Genomic DNA, 19,350 nt, shown 5'->3' with positions numbered 1-19,350 from the left:
GGGGGATGTCGGGGCGTGAGCTCCGAGAGTCGGGGAGCAGCATCGCTCTGAAGCCTCGCGTGCACCCTGCGCACCCCGGCTCCTCGCTCCAGCCTCTGCTGCAGCCGGCCCCCTCCCCGCCCTGCCGGTCCCGCGGCCCCACGACCCCGCTCCCTGCTCCGCGCCGGATGCGGCCGCGGCTGCTCTCTCCCCCACCTCTAGGCGGATCGCAGAGTCACAGGCCCCGGCTACCTCTCAGACACAGCGGCCCCCCGCGAGCCCGGCGACAACGTTCTCCCGGCCGCGACTGGCGAATGCGGTCTCGAGCCTGGCTTCCCCTTCCCGGCGGCGTCTCCAGCCTCCTGGCTCTGAGGCTCGATCTCACAACAAAGGAGGCACGTGATCCGCCCGAGTCAAAACACGGCGTGTCGGCGCCAGCTGGCCAATGAGAGGTCGCACTGTGAGCCCCGCGGCATGCTGGGAAGTGTAGTTTCCGCTTCTTCCGGCTCCCCTCTGGGAGTCCCCGGCGAGGCCACGCCCCTCGCGGGGAGGAGGAGCATAGGAAGGAGAGGGGGGAGGGGAGATGACGTGTCACCTGGCCGGCCTCGCTCTTCTGCCTGGAGCTCGGAGTTCTGGAGAGAATTCCACGGAAAGCGCTTGGGAAACCTTAAAGCGCTCTCTGTTATTGTTGAGGCCTCGGCTTCTCAGTCTGTTTGCTTAAAAATCGCTTCCTCTTTTCCTCTCCGCGCCGCAGACGCAGGTGTGGACCAGCCAACCCCAGAGTTATTGCAAGCGTCCGATCTCGGAGGGGCTTGGCGATGTTCACAGGCATTGATGAAGGGCCCACTGTGTGCCGGGCACTGAACAGAAAGTCAAAAGATAGTCTCGGCCTTCAAGGCTCTTACCATCTGCGGGCGGGGGCAGCCTGCAAACGGTTTAGACGCGGTAAATTGGAGATAATCCACCCAGGAAGGGCTGTGAGGGGAATTGGGAAAGACTGCCTGTAGAAGGTGGGGTTTGGGCTGGGGCTTGCGGGAAGCTGGGAGGCAGAGATAAGGGGGTAGGTGGGGGCACAGCCAGTGCAAAGGCCTGGGGTAGGGGATGTTATTCTCCCAGCCCCGCCACGGCCCCCAAATGCCTGGGCCTCCTTTCTTCCCCGGTAGTGAGTGCCTCGGGAGCATTCTCCCTGGGGTCTGAGCTCCTTCTGCCTGGCCCACGGAGCAGCCTGGATCTATACAAAGCTCCGGACGCGTCAGCTCCAGGCTTCTCTTTCCTGGTAACTGTTGCAAAAAGCCTGCTCCGTGGGGAGCCAATGTCTCCGGGACATTCCCAGAGTAAGCAGAAGGCCGCAGGCTCCTCTGAAGAGCGACATCAGGGCCTATGGTGGACGCACCCAGCCTCCAGTTGCCTGGCGGGTTAGGCACCTGCAGCCCTCCTTGCAAGCTGAGCTTGTCTGGGCCTGCGGGGCAGCTGGGCAGCCGAGGCTCTGGAGGTGGGTGAGCTGCCCCTGGCCGGAAAGCCTGATTAGCGAGGCCCCAACTTGCCTTCAGCGGCCTTCTTCTGTTTTATTTTTAAGTCTGATCTGACTCTCCGTGGTCCCATTGTGAGGTTTTCTAGGCAGAGATATGAGCAGTTTGGCCATTTTCTTCTCCAGTTCATTGTGCAGATAAGGAAACTGAGTCAATCAGGGTGAAGTGACTTACCCAGGGTCACACAGCTAGGAAGTATCAGGGTTGGATTTGAACTCAGGTCTTCCTGACTCCAGGACCCTTCGTCTCTCCCCTGTGCCACTTAGCTGTCCCTTGAACCTCCCATTCACCATAGCTATGCAATGCTTTAAGGTTAGTAAAGTACACCTCATTTGATGCTCACCACAATCTTGGGAAATAGGTCCTGCTATTATCCCCATTTTCCAGATGAGGAAACTGAGTCGAAGAGATTAAGTGACCAGAACAAAACCACACTATGGGAAGAATGGAACTCAGATCTTTCTGACTCCTGTGTGTTATCTCACCAGTTTGCTGCATCCTAAAGTACTATACAAATGTTAGTTATTATGATTCAAAGAAAACTATTAACCTTTTACATCTAAGCAGAATCAAGTCAAGAAACATTATTAAGCACAGTCGCCATTAGATAACATGCAAGCAAGAAGTGTGTATAATATATGTGTATGCATGCAAGTGTGAACACACACTCAGGGTAAATGGGAGGTAATCTCAAAGTTAAGGGAGATTTGAAGGAAGGTAATCCATGAGGAGGAGACAACAGGGAGAGAATTCCAGGCACTGGGAAATGTCCGTGGAAAGGCACAGAGTCACATCAGAGTACATAGAAGTGAGGAAGACTGGAAAGGTAGGAAGGGCCCAGGTTAGGAAGGACCTCTGAAAGCCAAACATCATTTTATATTTGATCCCAGAGGTTATAGGGAGCCACTGAAATTTACTGAGGAGGTTAACCCCCTCCCAAAACTATAATAAACTACACTTAATACCATTGGCAGAGATTCTCTGCTCTAGAAACCAAGCCCTAGAACCATCCTAGGAAACTACTGTTCTGAGATGTAGCCCTTTCTTTTCTTCCTTCCTTGCTCAGTGACCTGGGTGAGAGACCTCCCCCTAACTTAGGGTGACTAGCCAGTATGCTTCATGAATCTGCATTTCTTCAGGTTAGACCATAGTAGTTTTAATAAATATCCCAATGACCACAACACAGTACTGATATTTAAAATTCTCTCAGATTTTACTTCTGAATTTCTCCCACTTTTCCATGTAAATGGGGGGGGGGTGGCACAGGAGGCAACCTATGCTGGGGAGGCAAGGTCCTTGTTTCTACTAATTACTCCATGAATTCCTAGCCTTTCCATATACAAATACATGCTTCCACTTTCAAACTTAAAGTCTAAAATGGGCAGATTTGAAAGGAACTTTGCCTGACTCCCCCTGCCCTCCAAGAATAAAAAAGGGTCCTAGTTAATGGATTTTCTCCTTGTACTTTCCATAGATATTTATCTTTTTCATCTTTAAATTGAGTATCTGAGGCTCCTGAGATCAGCCTTCTTTGTATGACAGAAATCCACAGAAATTAGATAGGATTAAACAACTTTCCCAGAAATAACTGAGGCTACACTGTGATCTGGAGATCTTGCACTGAGATTAAGATATCAGGAAGTTTGGATTTAAAATGAAAATCCCCATTTGGCAGGAGGTGACCTGAACATGGCAACTCTGATGGGAGGGCAGATGGTCTGTGTGGGGTCTAGAAGAGAGAACAAGAATTGACCAATGTCTCTCCCACAAGCGCTGATGGGACCTTGACTACGTGATCAGTCTTAAAACAAAACAACAAAAAAGTATCTCTAGAAATAGAGGTAGCATGTAGTAGTGGATAGAGAGTTGATTCAGGGTTCAAGTCCTGCCAGTGACCCATACCACCTGTGTGACTACAAATCCTGTGATTTCTCAGTTCTTTAAGCAGCTCTCTAGGACTCTAAACTGGGAGGGAGGGAGGAACAGTGTTTACCAGCATTGGTGCTGAGGGTTTTATCATACAAGAGTTCCCGGTATCAGTGAAATCATAGGTTCCATCCTTATTCTTATACCTGGAAATAGTCATAGAACCGTAAGGCTATAGTGGGGACAGCTAGGTGGCACAGTAGAAAGAGCACCAGGCCTGGAGTAAAGAAGACTAATCTGCAAGAGTTCAATTCTGGCCTCAAGACACTTCCTAGCTGTGTGACCCTGGGCAAGTCACTTCATCCTGTTTGCCTCAGTTTCCTCATCTGTACAATGAGCTGGAGAAGGAAATGGCAAACTCCACCAGGATCTTTGACAAAAAACAAAACAAAATTGGGTCACAAAGAGTCAGACATGCCTGAACAATAACAGCAACAAGGCTGTGGTAGTAAAGTCTTGCTCAACATCTCAATGGACAGGATTTGAATTCAGGTCTTCTGACTCCAATCCAGTCATCTATTTACTACCTACTATCCCCCCGCATAAGCTCTTAAAAGTGGAAAGGACAGATTTTAAGAGTTACCTGGTCCCATCAGTCCAACACAGGAATCCCTTTGGAGAAAGGAGTCCTAAATTTGGGGGGAGTGGTCCCCTTTGACAGCATTCTGATGAAGCCTGTGAACCACTTCTCAGAATCATGTCTTTAATGCATTAAATAGAATACATAGGATTACAAAGGAAGCCAATTGTGTTGAGATACAGTCGTCAAAATATTAAAGAACAAGTTCACTACTACCAGCTTAAGAACCCAGACTCTAGAATCTTACCCACTGGGGGAGGTCTCATCAGTAATATCTCATGCCTTTTGCTTTCATCCCCCACCCATTCAACAACCTTTGGGGTTTTGCTTAGATGTTTTATTGTTGTGGTTTTTGTTTAGGTGTGGTGGTGGGCTTGCTGCTGGTGCTCTTCAGTGGAATAGGAACTGTTTGAAAGACTTGACTCAAGGGAAGTCATAAATGGATCCATGTCTGCATACTGTATATGGAAGTCCCAAGGGACTGATCCCTGGCCCCTGTGTTTGCCAATATTTTGATTATTGCCTTGAATAAAGGCAGAGATGTCATGTATTTCTTTTTTGAATAAGTTTTTTTGTTATTTTTGTTTGTTTGTTACATCACCATGGTTATCCCAAGCATCCTTCTCCCTTCTTCCCTGCCTCTTCCCCAAGAGCCATCCCATAAAACAAATAGTATTTTTAGAGAGGAAAAGAAAAGTAAGCATTATATCAATGATCAATACAAATACAATATCAATACAAAAATGATCAATACATTTTTAAAAATCCCAAAACATGTGCAATGTAGCACCAGTGGACCTCCCATCTCCATGGGGGGGAGGGGTAGATTGGGACTGTCTTTTCATCTCCCTTCAATGAAGTCCTGTTTTATTTGTATAATTTTGCTACATTTACTTTAGACTTTTTTGGTGTATGATTGTTGTCACAGTCCTTAACATTGTTCTTTCCATTTACATCATTGTAGTCATTGTATATGTTGTTCCCTTGGCTCTGCTGACTTCCCTTGGCATCTGTATCCATCACACACATCATTTCTTATAGCACATTCATGTGCCACAATTTGCTTAGCCATTCCCTGACTGATGGGCATTTGCTTTGTTTCCAATTCTTCACTATCACAAAATGTGTTGCTATGAATGTTTTCAAGTATATGGGAACTTTCTTCTTATGGATGGCTTTCTTAGCAATTGTAGATAACTCAAAGCTGGGAAGAATTGTTAACATGTCCAATGGCAGAGACCAAAATTAATCATAAAGCACTGGTCTGATTCTATCACTTCATGCTCAGGAAACTTTGGTGACTTCCTCTTGCTGCTTCCAGTCTGGCATTTCTAATCTTTCCTGTTCTGTTTCTAATTTATCTTTCCAAACTGATTGATGTTACATTGCAGCCAAAGAACCCCTTGTTCTTCCCTGCATACGACACTCCATTTCCTATCTCTATACCTTTGCACGTTTACAAGCTGGGTAAGTAGAAGAGAGAGGAGGAACATAAGTCACATTTGATGGAGGACAAGGGGAAAAAGACAGGCAGCATGGTGAGGGCAGGATGACGCCATGGGAGCCCCCCGCTGTGATCTCAGGGCAGAGGCATCTGCCCTGTGGCATCATCACAGCTCTCCTTTGGGGGAGCAAAAACCTAAGGAGAACATGCTAAGCATTCTTCAGGTTACTGAAACTCTGCTTTGTAGAAGAGGGATTCACCTGGTTCAACTGGGCTTCCGAAGGCAGAACCGGGAACTTGAAACAATGGGTAGAAGTAACACAAAGGTCAGTTTTGGCTCAATGTTCCAATAATTAAAGCTGCCCCAAAGGAGAATGGGCTTGCTTGGGAGGTGGTGAGCTCCTTGTCTCCAGAGGCTGGATGGTCCTCTGATGTAGGAGGGGTGAATCCTTTTTAGTAACAGTCTTAAGAGATGCTTTCTGAGGTTCCTTCTGACCCTCAGATTCTGGGATATAGCCCTTTAACACTGACAAAGCATTTGCATCACAATGATTCTCTAAGGAAATCAATCAGCCAGCCAATCAATCCACGAGCATTTATTAAATGTCTACTGTGTGCCAGGCACCGTGCTAACCTCTGGGGTTGTTGTTTAGTCATGTCCAGCTCTCCCTGACACATTTGAGGTTTTCTTGGCAAAGATACTGGAGGGGTTTGCCATTTTCTTCTCCAGCTCATTTTACAGATGAGGAAACTGAGGCAAATGAGGCTAAGTGATTTGCCTGGGGTCACAGAGCAGATGTGTCTGAGGCCAGATCTGAACTCAGGAAGATGAGTCTTCCTGACTCTAGCCTGGTCCTCTGTGACTCTGGTGCCCCCTGGCTGCCCAGGTTCTGCTCAGGGAAACAGAGGCAAAAATGAAATGGTCCCTGCCCTCAAGAAGCTTCCATTCTGTTGAGCGTGAGTTTCACTATCCCAGTTTTACAGATGGGGAAACTGAAGTTCCAAGAAGTGAATCCAAGACCATATGGCCAATAAATGTCAGAGACCAGATTCAAATCTGGGTCATTGAAGTAGAATCCAGTGCTCCTTCCATCAGACATTAGTGTCTGCTATGTGCTCAGAACTTTGCAAAGTGCTGGGATAAAGTTAATATAAGAGATGTGTAGACGATCCCACTTTTATGGGGTTTGGGGACCTGAAGAACAGTATAGTGGAATAGAGTTAAATGCTAAGTCGTCTTTGACTCCTCTTTTCCCATCATCTCTCACATTCAATCAGTCCTCAAGCACTATTCACTCTTTCTTCTCAATATCCTTCTCCTCCATCCCCTCTTTTCCTTTCCTCTTATTTCTACTTTGGGTTATATATTTTTTCTTTTCTCCCTTAAATTGAACTATTATTACAACAGATTTCTTTGTTTCTCTCCACTGCAATCCACCCTGAATTATGCCCAAATGTTGTGGATCTCTTTTTGTCCTGAACCTGTCATTTCACTGATATAGGCAACTCTCATAAGAGGAAGCATCCTTTGCCAGTGGTGACCAATAACTGTTCTGCACTTGTGGTCTTAGAGACCTTCTTGGGATCATCGAAAGACTGGCTTTCCCCGGATCATACAGTCAGTATTTATTAGAAGCAGCACCTGAATTGAGGTCTCCGTGCCACCAAAGCCACTCCTGTATCCATTACATCACACTTTCTTATAACATTGATTACATTATTTCACTAGGTTAATTTTCCTAAAGTAGTGCTTTCATCATATTATATCCCTGCTCCAAAAGCCTCCCAGGGCATGCTTTTAAATACAGGACAGCCCAAATTCCTGGCATCTAAGACTCTTCATGATCTGACCTGAACCTATCTTTCCAGCCCTACTCATCACACATAGAATTTTGGAGCTAGAAGAGACTTGAGAGCTAGATAATTTCATTTGACTCTTCTTGTATCCCAAAGAAAAAGACCTGGAGAGAAGAAGAGACTTGCTCAAAGTCACGTAGCTAGTTATCACCTGAGCTAGGACTGAAACTTGGGCCTCCTATCTGATGTCTTTCTAGAACAAAATTCCTGGAACCCTACAATGTAACTTGACTCTCCTGTGCACTATCCACTGAACACCCAAGCTCATTCTCACCTCTGTACCTTTGCCTTAGTCCTTCTCAATTTATCTGAATCCCACCCATCCTTTAAGGTTCAGTTCAATTACCAACACCTTCCTGATTTATCCAACTCACCAACTCCACCTTCTATGAATTCTTAGCATGCGCTATCAGCACCAGTTATGTGTTGTATTATTGTCTTACACTACTATTTAACTTTGCATTTAAACTTTTATGTGCATATTTTTCTTCCTCCAAATCTATTTTAAGCTATCTGAAGTCTGGTATCGGGTGCTGGGGCTCTCTGTATTTCCCACAGAACTAAGATAAGTCTTCACAAATAGTAAGCACTCAATAAATATTTGTTGAATGTACAAGTCAATAAAGTACGAACACTTAACCAAGCTTGTTGTCCCCAAGTAACAGTATGTAGTGTTCAATCCCCAAGGGATGCCACCAGCTCCTCCTAAAAGCCTTAGGCTCACATGGTTCCCATATATTGAAATTTTTTTTGTAAGTAAAGGAAAGAGAAAGGATTTGCATGTGAGCCTAAGAGTAAAAAGATTTTTTCCTCTTATGAGCTATATTCTACCAGGGATATGGGTGAGACTCTGGTAAGGGACAAGGATCCAGGTGTGTTCTATATCAGTGCCCTGCAGCCACATTGTTCTTTTGCCGGCAGCTCTCTGCTAGGGCTTTGCTCCCTGTTGGCATTTTACATGGCATTTATCTTTCATTATCAGCTCTCCTCTATTTCCCATTACTCATTCCTATAACATGTTGTAGGTCCTTATTGCTATCACTATCCTCCAGTCTAATTGAAGGGCAGTAGACCTGAAGAATGGTTATACTGGAGCCTCAATTGACAATAGTAGAGCAATTTCATACGATTAGGGAATTCCCACCACCATCAATCAATAGACATTTTTAAGCAACTATTACATGCCAGACACTGCTAAGTACTGGGTAAACAAAGAGAAACAAAAGATAATCTTTGTCCTCAAGGAGCTTACAATCTAATAGAGGAGGCAAGATGCAAACAAATGTATACAAAACAAGCCATATATAGGATAGGTAGGAAATAATTAACAGAAGGAAGGCACTAGAATTAAATGGGTTTGGGGAAAACTTCCTGTAAATAATGGGATTTTAGTTGGAACTTAAATAAGCCAGGGAAGTCAGTAGTCAGAACAGAGGAAGGAGAGCATTCTAGACATGAGGAACAGCCAGAAAGAATATCCATGGCTAGAGATGGAGTGGAACAGCCAGGAGGCCATGGTCACTGGATCCAAAAATACATATTGGGGAGTAAGGTGTAGGAAGACTGGAGAGGTAAGAGGGGGCTAGGTTTTGAAGGGCTTTAACAAACAGAGCATTTTGTATTTGATTCTGGAAATGATAGAGAGTCATTGGAGTTTACTGAATAGGGGAGTGCTGTTATCAGATCTGTGCTTTAGGTAAATTGTGCTAGTGGCTTAATGGAGGATGGAGTGGGAAAGACTTGAGGCAGGGAGACCCACCAGTGGCTATTGTCATATCCAGATATGAGATGATAAGGGCCTGTACCAGGGGCATAGCAGTGTGAGAGGAAAATAGGGGCATATTCAAGAGATGCTGGGCAGGTGAAATGGACAAGAGATGCTGGGGAGGTGAAATGGACAAGAGATGCTGGGCAGGTGAAATGGACAAGAGATGCTGGGGAGGTGAAGTGGACAAGAGATGCTGGGGAGGTGAAATGAAGGAGAGATGCTGGGGAGGCGAAGTGGATAAGAGATGCCGGGGAGGTGAAATCAACAGGCCTTAGCAACAGCTTGGATATGGAGAGGGGTGGGGTGAGGGAGGAGGAGAGAGATAGTGAGGAGTCCAGGATGACACCTAGGTTGCAAGTCCAAAGGACTAGGATCATAGTGTTGCCCCCTACAGTAATAGGGAAGGTAGAAGGGGAGGAAGGTTTAGAGGGAAAGAAAATGAATTCTGTTTTGGATATGTTGGCTTTAAGATGTCTATTGAACATCTAGTTTTAAGATGTCTGAGAGGCCATTGGAAGATGCAAGATTGGAGTTTAACAGAGAGATTGGGGCAGTATAATGAGATTTGAGGATCATCAGCATAATCAAATCCATGGGAGCTTATGAGATCACCATCAGTGAAGTCACAGATTGTGCCCCTATCCCTATCCCTATCATCATTGTTCCACTCTTTACCCAAAGGTAAAGGTTTTTCCACGTTTGACTACTTTTTTGGTCTACCCATACGGGCATCTGTTGTCTATTCTAAATTGGTTTTGGTGAATCTCTAATCATTTATGCTTTCACTTTATTTTACCTGCAACAGCTTCCCTGTCACTTGCAGATATTTCCAAATCATGCCATCTGTACCCTGGCCAACCTCCCCAGCCCTCTTCCACTGTAACTTGGACTCTGCCCCTTAGAATGCTAGACTCCGATAGCTGAGGATTCATATTACATTGGTCAGAACCAGCCCTCCACGTCTTTTCTCAGATTATTTTCAATGTAAGTTTCTGTAGGTGTACTATCCATGGTCCTGTATGGCTCTCCTTTAGGTAGTGCCTTCCCAATTAGAATGTAAACTCTGAGGGCAGCTCTATGTTGCTCGTTTGTATGGTATCTAGGACTTAGTAAGTGCTTAATCAGCGCTTTTCATTTGCTGATTTGTTTGTTCATTCTTTTATTTAACTCATCTCCTCTGTCACTCCTAGAGTGTGGCTCTTGCTCATATCCTCTCCTTTAACTGAATCTTTTAGGTTTTAGAAAGCCATTCCTCCCTGTTTGTCTTTCCCTCTCCTTTTTTCATTTGGGGCAACTGGGAAAAGTACTCCAGGCTGCTTCCTGAAATATCTCTGAAAGGGATAAGGGAGGGACAGAGCCCATTTCTTGGCATAAATGTCTGGACTGAGGAAGAGGGAGATTTTTTTAGCCTCTTAATATATAAAATTTATGGTGTAGACTACGGATAATATGCTATAGGGGAAATAGTATGGACCCTAGAATCAGAGAAGCTGGGTTCAAATCCTACCTCCAACACTGTCACTTTGGAAAAGTCACTTAATCTCTCTGGGCCTCATCTGTAAGGGGTCTGAACTGGTACCTTTGAGCCTAGAATAATGCTTCAGAGGCAAGAGAACTCAGCAAGGACAAGAATAGGCAGGGAAGGCTTCCTGGAACAGGCAGGGCTTGAAATAAGTTTATTAGGAGGTAGGAGGCCCCACTGAAAAAAAAATCTAAAAATATATAAGGTTTGTCCTGAAGTCCTTCTCCAGTGCTCACTCATAGCATGGAGGTGATCCTGAATTCTTGGAGGCCTCATCAGCAGAGAGCAAGCTGTGGCAGGCCTTCACCGACTGGAAGGGCTCATTTGTTGTCCAAGGACCAGGGTCACTCATTTTTGAGAGACTCATCATCAATCTTGCCAGGGGGGAAGGGATGGTTCTTTAGTCTCAGCAACTCTAAGAGAAGACCACAAAAGTATCCAGTATCCAGTCAGAGGAATGTACCTGCTAACCAAATCACAGATGCTTGAGATTGAGAAATATAATATTTAACAGGACGAATTATTTGTTTAGCCTGAGGAGAAGCCCTTCAAGCAAAGGGCGTGGTAATTATGCTCCTTTGTTGTTAGGCTACAGCCTACAGGATTTATTACCACACCAACATCCACTCAACAATCAAGCTGAATAATAAATGCTCCAAACAAAATGTTTTTCATCAGAAATACGAAGGAAAAAAAAGGGCTTAGTTGCCACCTTACTGTATTTTTCTTGGGCATTCCCAGGCTTCACATCACCAGTTTTCTGTAACATGCATATGTGAATGGAATTTTGAATGATCCTCTAATCTAATGCACTGCTCAGAAACCCAGCTCTAGGTTTTATTAACCTGAAAGTTTGGTTAAAGGAGACAACAGGCTAGGTGAAATACAGTTATTTCATTTTATTCCCTTAAAACTAGCAGACTTGTACAAGGAGTTATAAGGTAAGTTCAAATTGCCTAAACAAAAGAAAAAGAAAGCTTAAATAAATTTTATAACCATTCCAATTCAGTGTGGCTGTGTCACACAAATTTATGATCTCCATAAATGTTTAATCATTGTATGAAAAAGGAATTTTCTTAATTAAATAGATGGTAAATACAATAAAATAAGAGAGTTGACAAAGTGTTGATTGAAATTATGATTCAGGATATCTGTGTTTTCTTTACCATTAACATTCCATAACATAGTATATATCCAAAAAATATTAAAATAAGAAAAAGTTCCATTACTCAAGTTAGTGCCTCAGGTTAAGGGTCTCATCTTTAAGGGTCACAAAATAAGCCTCATCTGGCTTTGTTGACATAGGAAGAGTTATTCCCTGAGCTCACTCAAAGAGCAAACACAAAGCAGGGTCCGTTTGGGATTTATGACCTCAGGAAGTCTGTTTTCCTCCCTTTATGGAGTATGTCCCAAGATAAGGGGAAATCCCACTTCCAGCCTTATCTGAGGTTTGGAGTTGCTGACACAAGAAAAGGCATTTTTAAAGCAAAGCAAAGCAGTCTGTTTGATTAATTCAGACTTAGGATAAATTTGATATTTAATGATTATCAGTCTGTACAGACTGGATTCAGGCTTGGCAAACTTCTCACAATTTACTCCCTTTGGCTCACGTTTCCACCTAGCAATTTACCTGGTAACAAAATACAGCTTCCGTCTAGGTTGCTAGAGAAAAAGGTAAAAGGACCACCATTTCACATGCAGATATTGAAGTTAATAATGCATTAATTTTAGGGCAGACTTTATTTCACCTGATGAAAAACCCAAAAGACATCTGAGCTCATGAATAGTCAATACAAATTTTCTCCTTCCCTCTCTGGTGAGGTCTACCTGTCACAGAGAATGATATAGTCTTTCAACTCATAGTACTAAGGATCAACCAACCAATCAATAAACATTTATTAAGTAGCTATTCTGTGCTAGGCACTGTGTCCCTCAAGGTCAATTCTTCAGCAAGACCTGCCCATCATCTGGAACGAACTGTGGCTGTGAAGGCCAAGATCTGGGCTGGTACCTCCATGTTGTGACTCAGTTCCTTACTGTTTATTGGCTCTGATTCTTGGTCCAATACCTTCTACTTTTCTCCAGGACACTTAGTCAAGAATTCCTTTCCCCTCTCATCCCTTCCACTGCATTGTTTCTATGTTTGGTTGATTCCTCCTTTTCTTTTCATCACTGTCATTCCTGGATTTATCCTGTTCTGTCCCAACTTCCACCTTTCCTTTGGACAAAAACAATTACATAAAACCACAAGGGCCATGCATGATAACATCTGGAACATCACTTAACCTATAGCTTGTCACCTCTTCAATGTAGAGAGAGAGGATATTTCCTGTCTCTTCTCCGGGGTCCAGACTAGTCGTCTTAATGATATAGCTTCATTTTTCTGTTGTTTTCACTTATTTACATTTCTGTAGTCACTGCATATATTATGCTATGGATACTGCTCACTTCACTGCGTCAGTTTGTAGAAGTCTTACCCTGTTTTTCTGAATTCTTTGTATTTATCATGTCAGACAATACTACCATTCCATCATGTTTATGCAATGCAACATGTTCAGCCAGGTAATGAGTGCCCACTTTTAAAAAAAATAATTTATTAATTTACTTTAAGTTTACAAAATTCAGTTCCACAATCCCTTGATTTCCAAATTTTCTCCCCTTCCCTCTCCTCCCCCCTCTCTCCACCATGGCAGCATGCAATCCGATATAGGTTCTACAAATACCTTCATATTAAACATTATTCAAGTTGTGAAGAATTATGAACAATGAGTGACCACATTGTTCCCAGCAGTTTTTTACAACCTCTAGGTCAAGGAATATGAACAGTTTGGTCACTTTTCTTGAATAATCACAAATTTTTTTTCCAGAGTAGATGGATAGATTCACAGCTTCTCCCATAATATATGTGTTTATCTTTCTCTAGTCCCTCTAAGGGTCAATTTCCATCTTTGACCATCTTTGCCAATTTGATGGATGTGACATAAAACTTCAGAGTTGTTTGATTTTAATGTTTCTTTTTGTTGGTGATCTGAAGCATGTTTTCATATGGTCATCAAGAGTTTCCAATTCTTCTTTTGAAAAATCTTTGTTCATGTCCTTTGACCATGACCAAGAATTCTTACAGCTCTACCTCTAACTGCTGCCATATTTTGGGTCATGTGGTTTCCTCCTCTCATGGGACCCCACATTCTTCCTTTTCTGGAGCTACATGATTCCCTGGAGGGTATTGCAGCGCCGTGTAGTCTTATCTGGAGGAAAATCTAGTCTTTGTATGACCTTCTGACTTCTCTTTGTCATATTTCTTTCTGCTCTCACCAAATCTGTATCTGCTCTCTCTATCAAATGAGATAATATTTATACAATGCTTGGCACATAGCAGGCAGTTGATAAATGCTTGTTCCCCGATCCCATATCTCCCTTAAAGGCCACCTCTAAGAATGTGGTACAGGTGTAAATTAGTCCAAGTAGACAGCCAGGACCAGATCAATCATCTCTAAATGCCATTGACTTAATCAGTCATACATAACATAGGGCTCCACAAGTCAGTGAATAAGCAAGGCAAGGGCGTTCCTGATGCACCACTGAGTAAGTGGAGGCAACCTTGTACAGGGGAAAGGGACTCAGAAGACCTGAGTTCCAATCCCGGCTCTTCCACTTACAACCTGTGTATCTTTAGGCTGCTCACTGAACTTTTCTGAGCTTTAGGAGCCTTCAAGACAGTTTCTGAGGTTCCTTCCAGCTCTAGGTGTATGATCCCAATCAATGTCTAATAATAATGCATGGTCACAAATCAGTGGGGAATATCCCAGGTCCCTCCTGGTCCCATGCACTACATGGAAGGTCCACTTGTTAGTTCAAAAGGAAACTAATCTGGCTTAGAGACCCTAACTACTCTAGAAACTTTCCTTGTGTTTTTACTCACTTCTGTCCCTATGAATAAGCAGTTGGTCTTTCCTGGTGTGGCAAATATTGTTTCTGGGTCCCCTGTAGGCTAGATAATGCCACGGATGCAGGATCCTCAATCACAGTACCATTGTATGCACAACTGTTTTTGAAATCCTACACAAATTTCTTTCTTTCTTTCTTTTTTAATCTAAGGACCATAGATTCAGTTAGGAAGGACCACTTAATCCAATTTCCTCATTTGGCAGATGAGGAAACTGAGGCTCCCAAAAGTTAAATGAGATCGGATAAGACACTAGCTCTAGAGCAGGAAGGAACCCAAGGGACCATCTAGTCCTCCCCTTCCTTCTCCTCATTTTATAGATGAAGAAACTGAGGCCCTGGGTGGTTAGGTGACCTGCCTAAGGTACCACAAGCAAAAAGGATCAGAAGCAAGATTTGGATCCAGGTCTTCTCACACCAGAACAAGTGTTCTCTCAACTGTGCCCTTGCTGCCTCCTGTAGCCATCTCCAGTTTCCTCAGAAGTAGACAATGTCTTTCTGCCATTTTGTTACTCTATCCTTACATGAATACAGCCTTCAGTCTCTGCTTCAAGCAAGTCTTCACCCTTAATTGTGACAGTAAAGGAATCAGAAAACTGGAAATTAGTGGACACATGATAATGAGAGACCTGTAAGAAAGTTCAATGTCTGCTAAGTCTGCCGTAGCGGGAAGACCACTAAGTTGGAAATCAGGGGCCTTGGGTTGTGGTCTTGGTTTGACCATGAACTTGACTGACTTTTAACAAGTCCTTTTTCTGAGCCTGACTTTCTTCATCTGTCCTTTATTTGAGTCCCTCTGGCTGTGGAGGTTATCCAAATTCTCTTTGAGCTCTCTGGAGTCTTACTCTTGTCATCTTTTCCACAGAAGAGTGAACCAGCCATTCATTCATTCATGTGTTAAATCTCCAGACGTCCTGATCTGTATCTGGCCACTGGACCCAGATGGCTCCAGAGGAGAACAGTGACTGGTGACTTTGCACAGCCCTCCCTCACTCAAGTCCAATTCACCTGCAAGTCATGGCCTCGCCTTTCTGATGTTGTCGGTCCACTTTGAGAATAAAGGACACACAATGACAATGAACATGTACCAGTGATGCATGATGCTGGAATCCTAGCTTTACCCCCCATACTACCCACATGATCACAGCAACTCATCCCCCTCTCATCCATAAAATGAGGGTGATTGTTAAGACCCTTCCCAGCTCTAACATTCAACGATTCTTTGATTTGGGGGGGACGTTCCAAGCAGGGAGAACAACACGAATGAAGTCATGGCATGGGAATGATCAGGGGAGGCATGAAGGGCAGTGAGAGGACCAGCTTGACCAGAGGAAAGGGTTGTACATAGAGGAGTGATAAAAAATAAAATCAGATGCATAAGGTTGAGTAAATCTGGTGAGGCCTTAAATGCCGGGTTGGGGAGGTTAGGTTTGATGTATGAGGAAATGGGGAGCTGTTGTATATCCTTGAAAGGCAATGCAAGATGGCAGTGGACTTGGAGTTAGGAAGACTTGGGGTCAGATCTTGCCTCTGGAACTCACTGGCTGTGTGACCATAGGTAAGTCACTTCCCATCTGAGCCTCAGTTTCCTCATATTTAAGATGGGTGTGGGGTGAACTAGATGGCCTCTTAGGTCCCTTCCAGCTTGAATCCTATGCTCCTTATTTTTCCCCCAATAATGGAACTCAAGCCAGCACAGTGCATCATTTTTCTTCAAGAAGTAACAAACATGTTCTTCTCATCTGTGTCTGCTCTGGCCTGTAGCCCCTCAAGGATTATAAGTGCCTCCTTGTATTTGGAGCACCTGCCTCCGGGGACCACTGGATCTGGGAAACCTCCCTTCTGGAAAATTTCTTTCTGGCCAACTTATGGCCTTAGCACTTAGAAGACAAAGAATTCCAAGGCTTCTCTGCTTTTCTGGACTAAGTCAGTACAGGATGTGGAGATCATTATTTATCAAAATAACAAAGGAGCTTTGGTAAGTCCTTATTTCTCAACCCCACCCTTCATTCCCCCTCCAAATTTAGTCCATCAGATCTGGAAAGGGACCTTAAAGATCCCTTTTGTTGCTTTTGGTCAGCCATTTTTCAAATGCCTCCCACTCTCCGTGACCCCATTTGGGGTTTTCTTGGCAGAGACGCTAGAGTGGTTTTGCCATTTCCTTCTCCAGCTCATTTTACAGATGAGGAAACTGAGGAAAGCAGAGTTAAGTGATTTAGCTCAGGGTCACATAGCTAGTGTCTGAGATCAAATTTGAACTCAGATTTTCCTGACTGCAGGCCTAGAACTACCTTTGAGATCCCCTAGTGATGAATCAATTGAGTGCTGGTGAGAAAGTGACTTTCCTGAGGACCTACAGGTAGTTCAGGACTGGGATAGGGAGCAGACCTGTGATTTCATGAGTATGGGGAGACTCCCAGGTGGGGAAACTCCTTGTTCTCATGCACGTTAGCACCTTCTCTGCAGCTAATGGGCTTAGGGAGATGGCCAGAGCAGAGAGAGGTTATATGACTTGCCCTGGGTCATACAGCCAGTGTGAGTTAGAGTGAAGGGGGACTTGAACTCAGGTCTTCTTCTTTTTCCAATATACTAGGTTATCTCTCTCCTCTCCTGAGGATCTATTAGTCTTATGAAGTACTGTGTAAGGATGAGGGAAGGTAACACAAAAGATCCCCAAAACCATGGTGAGGAGAAGTGTAGCAATGTTGAAGACCTGAGTTTTCATAAATTTGAATGGCTCTGTTTATTCATTTTTGTTTCCTCCCTGGTTTTTCTTTTTCTTTTATTCTCTTGTTTGCAATGGCATCACAAAGACACTCCCTCATGTATCAAGTTAGTTCTTGTTTCGCCTGTGGTTGAAAGAGCCCGAGAGGCCTTTCTTTGCTCAGATCTGGCTCACGGAGCTTTCTTCTAGTTTAGCAAAGCTTCCTGTCGTCAGAAGCACCAGTGGCCCATCGTCCACTTTACCCTGGTGCTCAGTAAGAAGATTTCATCTTTTACTATGGTCCAGACAGAGCCAGACATGTCTGTCTGCTGCTGCTGATTCCACATTCCTTGGGTCTCTATCTGGTGGAAATTCTTGGCCCTTCCTGTGCTGTTGCCACATTGGAGCTGAATGTTACCACACTCTCTCACCATATTCCTGTTTTCATTTACGTAAATGTTTTCTGAACGTTCTTGATGCTTCGGGCATATGACTAGTATACTTCTCTAGACAGATACTGGTTTATTCTATAATAGACATCCATTATCTCAGGAAGAGGAGAGAAGTAATTTCCAGAAGCAGAACATGAGAATGGTTCTTCAGCAGTAGAAGCTTTTAAAGAGACTGTGATAAGTGTGGAGAAAATGGATTCCATATGGTAGATTTATACATAGAGCAGAGCCTGGCTCCTTAGGCCAGTTTTGAACACTATACCTCTTTGTGACTCCCTTCTATGTAACTGCTTACTTTAGGCTTTGAGTCTTTGTCATGTGACACTGGCCCTAGACATGGCCCTTTGGTTGTGTAGCTCAAGGGCTGCCTTTTAGAAGGACTGTGTGCTGCTGTGTTAATTATCCAGCAAAGGAATTTATTTGTCTAAGCACAATATCTAAATTGACCATGAGACAGGGAGTGTACTATGTGAGCCACTGTTCAGGACTCACAGACTGCCCTCTCTGGTACATGCAAAGAGTAGTCCTTTCCTAAGACGTTACCCTGTCCTTGCTGGTCACCAGAGAATGATTAGCTTGAAAAAACCTAGACTGCTTCCCAACATTCTATTTAATATAATGCATTTATGCTCCAAGTAAGCTCTTATACCAGCTTTTCTTCCTAGATCCTGGGATTTTGGTACAATGGGATAGCATTAGTAAAATGCTCAGACACTGTAAGTAGGTATCAAAAGCAAGATTTGAACCCGGATTTTCTCAGTGCCGCGGCTGACTCTCTGTCCACTATAACACATGGTCTCTTATCTTGCTGATGAGTGATATTAAATCTTAGGTACTTCTCCAAGGTGTGAGGTTTTTTTTTCCTTCAGTCTATCCTTCGAGCTAGAGGAGGTATGTATGATAGGTGATGGAGAAGGAAACCTTCACATTGAGGGTCAGACGCAGTGTGGGACAAAATTATGTGATTAACTGGAGTTCATGATTGGAGGTGAGGTCAGCAACAAGGTCTTGGGTCCAGAATACCTTCCCAGTGAACACACAAGCAGCCTTCTAGCCCTGGCCACAGCAGTGCTACTTGTAGAAGACCATGTTTCAAGTTCTGCTGGAGGATTAGGTTGTGCTGGTCAAATAATGTGAACCCTGGCTTTTTGAGAAATCGAGGAATCTGGTTAACATCCAGGTTGAGAAACTTGAGGTGAAGGAATGAAGGTGTGTTGAACCTGGAGAAGGCTCAGGGGGAAGGGAGAATTCCCCAAGTATCTGAAGATCTGTTATATGGAGGAGTGATTAGACTTTTTCTATTGGACCCCAGAGGCAGAGCCAAGAGAAATGGTGGGAAGGTTGGAGGTTGCAAAGGAACCAATTTAGTTTTGATTTCAGGAAACAGTTTCTAACAATTGGAGCTGTCTGAAAGTGGAATGGGCTGCCTGAAGAGGTGGTAGATGTCCCCTTCTTGGCTGAATTGCCACTTGTTGGCCATGTTGGATTGGGGTGGGTTGGTTCTTTCTGTAGTGGTGGGTACTAGACATATGCCGAGGTACCTTCCCGCTCTCAAATCATGGGATTCTGTGTGTTTGCATTCATGAGTGACTGGTTGTGATCCTCTTGGCTGCAGGCATGAGAAGGGCTGCACCTGTGATTTCC

At 44.0% G+C, this 19,350-nt stretch overlaps 1 protein-coding gene across 4 annotated transcripts in view; it reads right to left on the bottom strand.

The window, feature by feature from the left end:
• The window catches only part of KLHL24 (kelch like family member 24), a 43,266-nt gene extending 42,898 nt beyond the window's left edge, over positions 1–368 (bottom strand). For 2 of the 4 annotated variants that reach the window (XM_069089411.1, XM_069089414.1), the window contains exon 1: positions 196–365. The gene's annotated coding sequence lies outside the window, so the exon portion shown is untranslated. Of the gene's footprint in view, positions 1–195 lie in introns of all 4 variants that reach the window. The other 2 variants (XM_069089417.1, XM_069089413.1) reach the window with 2 other exon arrangements.
• Positions 369–19,350: the final 18,982 nt, after the last annotated feature.

This window comes from Petaurus breviceps, unplaced genomic scaffold, assembly GCF_028583685.1.
Source record: "Petaurus breviceps papuanus isolate PSGF00001 unplaced genomic scaffold, PetGlider_PUasm1.0 186, whole genome shotgun sequence".
Lineage (NCBI taxonomy): Eukaryota > Metazoa > Chordata > Mammalia > Diprotodontia > Petauridae > Petaurus > Petaurus breviceps.
The sequence above is the reverse complement of the archived record's forward strand: the minus strand, read 5'-3'. Positions and strand labels throughout refer to the sequence as shown.